The sequence below is a fragment of the Arachis ipaensis genome, chromosome B2 (assembly GCF_059453495.1).
Source record: "Arachis ipaensis isolate K30076 ecotype BB chromosome B2, ASM5945349v1, whole genome shotgun sequence".
In the NCBI taxonomy this organism is placed as follows: Eukaryota; Viridiplantae; Streptophyta; class Magnoliopsida; order Fabales; family Fabaceae; genus Arachis; species Arachis ipaensis.
In genome coordinates, this window is record NC_142437.1 from 86,381,467 (window position 1) to 86,386,867 (window position 5,401).

Consider the following 5,401-nt stretch of genomic DNA (forward strand, 5'->3'; position numbering starts at 1 on the left):
CATTTACTTTTATGGGCAAATCTCCCATTCCCATTTACAAATTCTGCAATTTATTTTCAGTCATTTACTTCCAGTCCTTTAATTCTAGCATTTACTTTTCTGTTATTTACATTCCTGCCATTTTATTTTCTACAACTCTCAACCCAAATTCTGGATTCGCTCAACTAGAACATTGTTCTAATTAAAGTTGCTTGATCAATCAATCCCTGTGGGATTCGACCTCACTCTATTGTGAGTTTTTACTTGACGACAAATTCGGTACACTTGCCGAAGGGAGATTTGTTGAGAGATAAGTTTTCCCCGCATCAAGTTTATGGCGCCATTGCCGGGGATTGATTGTGCATCAACAATGATTAAATTTGAAGATCACTAGATTGAGCATTTTTATTTTTTGTGAATTTCATTTCTGTTTGAGTGATTTACTTTTTGTTTTAGTTAAACTTCTTCCCTTCCCCCTCTACTCTTTTGTTTTTCTTTGTTATTTTCAATTCTGTTTGCTAACCCACTAACTGTTTGATATATTGCATCACCCACAACTAACAGTAATTCTGACACAAATACTTTCTGCACCTATCTTTTCTTGCTTGCACTTGATGGTTATATGACAGGGAGAAGAAGTGGGGCTTCAACTTCCTTCGATTCTGAACCTGAGAGGACCTTCCTTAGATTAAGGAGGGAGGCAAGAGGAAAGAAAGTGGTTGGTGCTGAGGAAGAAGAGGAATTCTTTGAAACAAACATGGAAGACAACATGGAAAACCATCATGAAGAAGAGGATCACAACCATGGAGGAGGAGGTAGAGCAAATCATGCTGGGGAGGATAGAAGAGTTTTGGGCTCTTACATCAATCCAAACCCAGACAATTGTGGAAGTAGCATCCAAAAGCCAACAATCCATGCCAACAACTTTGAACTTAAACCACAGCTCATCACCCTTGTTCAAAACAACTGTTCCTTTGGAGGAGGTGTTCAAGAAGAGCCCAATCAACATTTAACCACCTTCCTGAGAATATGTGACACAGTGAAGTCTAATGGTGTTCACTCTGACGCCTATAGACTGCTCCTATTTCCATTCTCACTTAGGGACAAAGCAGCCAAGTGGCTGGAATCTTTCCCAAGGGAAAGCTTGACAACTTGGGAAGACGTGGTGAACAAATTCTTAGCAAGATTTTACCCTCCTCAACGAATCAATAGGCTGAGAGCTGAGGTCCAAACTTTCAGGCAACAAGATGGTGAGACTCTATATGAAGCATGGGAGAGGTTTAAAGACCTAACCAGGAGGTGCCCACCAGATATGTTCAACGAATGGGTGCAGCTGCACATTTTCTATGAAGGACTCTCTTATGAGTCAAAGAAGGCCGTAGACCATTCATCCGGAGGATCTTTGAACAAGAAGAAGACTATTGAGGAAGCCATAGATGTTATTGAAATAGTAGCAGAGAACGACTACTTCTATGCTTCCGAAAGAGGGAACACAAGAGGAGTAATGGAGCTAAACAATGTAGATGCTCTGTTGGCCCAAAACAAGCTCATTACCCAGCAGCTGGCTGACCTCACCAAGAAGATGGAGATGAACCAAGTAGCAGCAATCTCCACTTCATCAACAACCTAAGAAGGAGTGAATGAAGAAGCAGAGGGGGTCAGGAGCAAGCCAACTACATTGGGAATTCACCAAGGAAAAACTATGATCCATACTCCAAGACCTACAACCCTGGATGGAGAAACCACCCAAACTTTGGGTGGGGAAGTGAGCAAGATCAAAACCAAGACCAGAGACGTTACAACTCCAACAACAATGCAGCTCACCAGCAATTCACACAGAGGACATCTCAACACCCCCACAACAACACTTCTCCACACACCTATCAAATCCAAAACAGCACATCTACTCCGAATCACTCATCAATTGATGACAAGCTCTCTAAGATTGAAGCCTTACTTGAAGGAATATGCCAAGAGATTCAAGAAAATAAGGTGTTCAAAGAGGAGGTGCGAGCCAATATTAAGAACCAGGGAGAGACCATCAGGAAGCTGGAATTCCAGGTGGGATATTTAGCTGAGAAGATTCCCAAACCTACTGATAGCTTCCCAAGTGACACGGAGAAAAACCCCAAAGGAGAAGCAAAGAAAGTAAGATGGGAAGATTGCAAAATGGTCACTACGAGTGATCAAGAGACTGAAGACAAGCAAGGCAAACTTTGCAAACAACCTGAAGACAACTCAATAAAGGAGGAGGATAGAAATCGCCAAGAACCAGAAATCTCAGAACAGAGCTGCTGAAGCTCTATGCACCCTTCCCTCAACTGATCAATGGTGCTGTGGGAAAAAGAATATACTCAAGGTTCCTAGACTTGTTTGCATCTCTGCATGTGAACATACCATTCATCAAGGCAATTCAACAAATGCCTGCATTCATCAAGTATATGAAGGAACTTCTTCCCAGGAAAAGCTCACTCAAAGGAGGCCAGACTATAGTGATGAACAAGGAATGTAGTGCCCTTATTCAACCGGAGTTACCTACAAAAAGAAGAGACCCAGGGAGTTTTCACATCCCTTGTGCCATAGGTGAAACTATGTTCGATAGAGCACTATGTGATTTGGGGGCCAGCATCAACTTACTGCCCTTATCCCTGGCGAAGAGGCTGCAGATCAATGAGATAATACCCACAGATGTAATCATCAGACTGGCTGACAAAACTCAAAAGCAAGCAATAGGAGTGGTGGAAAATGTGTTGCTAAAGGTTGGAAAATACTTTCTCCCAACAGACTTTGTCATCCTGGACATGGAAGAGAGTCACACTCATCCAATCATATTGGGAAGACCATTCCTAGCTACGGCCAGAGCACTTATCGATGTAGAGAAAGGGGAGCTAATATTGAGAATACATGATGAACGACTCAGCTTCAATGTTTTCAAACTCTCACAAGAAACAGATCAAGAGGACAAGGAACTAAGCACAAATGATAATGAGACACTAAAGGAGGAAACAAGCACTGAAGCACAGCCAGTTCATTCTGAGATCCCTTTAATAGATAAACAAGGAAAACAGCAATTGCCACAGCTCAAGGAAAAGTTGGAGGAACCTAAACCTCTAGAGGCAGGTGAAGACAGCATCACAACTCCTTGGAAAAAAGAGGTCACCAAGGGGAAGGCAACCTCAAAAGAAACAAAGAAGAAGGTACCAAGGAGATGGAGGAACAAGAAGATCCCTACGGAAGACTTCTCTCCAGGTGATATAGTTGTCTCAGCTTACTTCCCAGATATTCCCCCTAATCTCCCCACTGTACCATCTCAGTTACCCAAGATCTTCACTATCAACAGAGTTCTTTCCCTGGAACATGTGGAGATCATTGATCCAACCAATGGATATAAGTCCACAGCAAGAGGGGAGGACTTTAAGCACTACCAACCACCCTGATGAAGGAAAAACGTCAAGCTAGTGATGCTAAAGAAGCGCTTCATGGGAGGCAACCCATGTTTTATATGTTTTTAAAATAATGAATAAATCAATGTTTATGAATTTCAACCCAAACTTGACAAACACTTGGTGCAATCTTTATCATGCAGTATATAGTGAAGAACAAGTTTGGTGTTCAAAGCAAACCAAGATGCATGCTAGTCTTGGGAGCTATGAACAAAACTTTTCATCACATTACTTCAAACTAAGTTTGGTGTCACCCCATGGTGCCACCAAAATGCATAAGGATACACAAGTAGTTAGTTAGTTGAAATTCATAAATAAACAAACTCTTTTTCCTCTATTTATTATTCTAGCCATAGAGTTTGATTTTTATGATATTAATTTCCTTGTTTTAAATCTTTATAGGAAAGGAAAAGAAGCATAAAAAGGGGATTGATTGGACAATTAAATGGGGGAGATTTTGCCACTTAATGAAGAGCACTACACACATGTCTCAAGAGGGAACGCATGGGGAAACGCTGCCATGCAACATTGGAGAAAGAAGACCCTTGAAGACCAAACCAATCACTCTCATTAAGTGATGATCCTTGTCCTTCCTTCATACACAACCCCAACCGTCCATCAAGCAACAATCCTTGCAATCCACACCTTCCATCCACTCATGACCTCCCTATATAAGTGAACCTTAGTGCATGATCATTCCTCACACTCAAATTCCCACTCTCCACACTTCATACTTTTGGCTTGCTCAAACCCCTTCATCACACTCTATCCTAGCCAACCTATTCCTTATCTCTCCGTATCCTCCAACCTCCACCTCAAAACAGCAACTCAAATCATGGCATCATCAAGCTCAAAGAGGTAAAAGAGGAAGGAACCCATGGAGAGTATTCCTTTTGATGAGAAGAAATTCAAAACTGCCTTTCATGAACGTGAATTCCAACGGATAAGGGCGAGAAAGACATTGCCAGAGTTAATCTTCCAAATCAATGCAGATGAGTCACCACAAATTCTGGAGAAAATCGAACAGAGGGGGTGGCAATTGCTCACAAGTCCAGAAGGGAAGATCAATGGAAACCTCATCAAAGAATTTTATGCGAATGTAGTAAGAGAGGATAAAACCAAGGCCCCAACCTTCAAAAGTTACGTAAGAGGAAAAGAGGTGGACTTCAGCCCAAATGCCATAACAAGAGTTCTTCACCTGAAATCACCTCGTTTTGATGAGGAAAGTTATCAGGCAAGGATAAGTAGAAGCCCTGATAATAATGAGCTCTCATAGATAGTGGCAGACATCTGTGTTATAGCAGCTGACTGGGAAAGGTACACAGATGGGAGACCCAAGTTCATCAAGAGAGGAGACCTGAGCCCTGAAGCCAAGGGGTGGTTTGAACTTGTGAGGAGGTCCATTCTACCAGCTGCAAATAATTCAGAGGTAAACATCAATCGAGCTACTATGGTGCATTGCTTAATACAGGGTGGGGAAATCAATGTGAATGAGCTCATCGCCGAGGGGATTCAAGATTCGGCTGAGAAGGTTGATTCAGGTGCCAGGCTTTGGTACCCCAGCACCATTCTCCGCTTATGCAACAAGGCCAAGGTAGTATTTGAGGACAGCAATCCAGACTGGGTGAACCCAGGGAGGCCAGTTACACTCGAGCGATTGGTTTATACTACACCTGCTCAACAACAAAGAAGACCACAAATAGGAAAACCAAAAGCAAAAGAAAGAGTTCACCAAGAGGAACCTCATCAGGAAGAATATCAACAAGGAGAGTATTCTGATCCAGCCAACTTGAACATGAGTCACCTTCTAAGAGCCATTGAGGATTTGGGGATGAGATATATGGAAGGACAAGAGCAAATACTGAACCTTCAAACCAACTTGCTGAGCCAACAGGAAGCATGGCAAAAACAACAAATGGAGCAGCAGCAGGAACACTACTCCAGGCTCACTCAAGCCATCAACCAAGTGAATGAGAGGC

At 42.4% G+C, this 5,401-nt stretch overlaps 1 non-coding gene across 1 annotated transcript; it reads right to left on the reverse strand.

The window, feature by feature from the left end:
* Positions 1 to 1,189: 1,189 nt before the first annotated feature.
* Positions 1,190 to 1,296, reverse strand: LOC148574705 (small nucleolar RNA R71). The gene has a single exon (XR_015905998.1). It is a non-coding gene; the product is annotated as a small nucleolar RNA R71 (small nucleolar RNA).
* Positions 1,297 to 5,401: the final 4,105 nt, after the last annotated feature.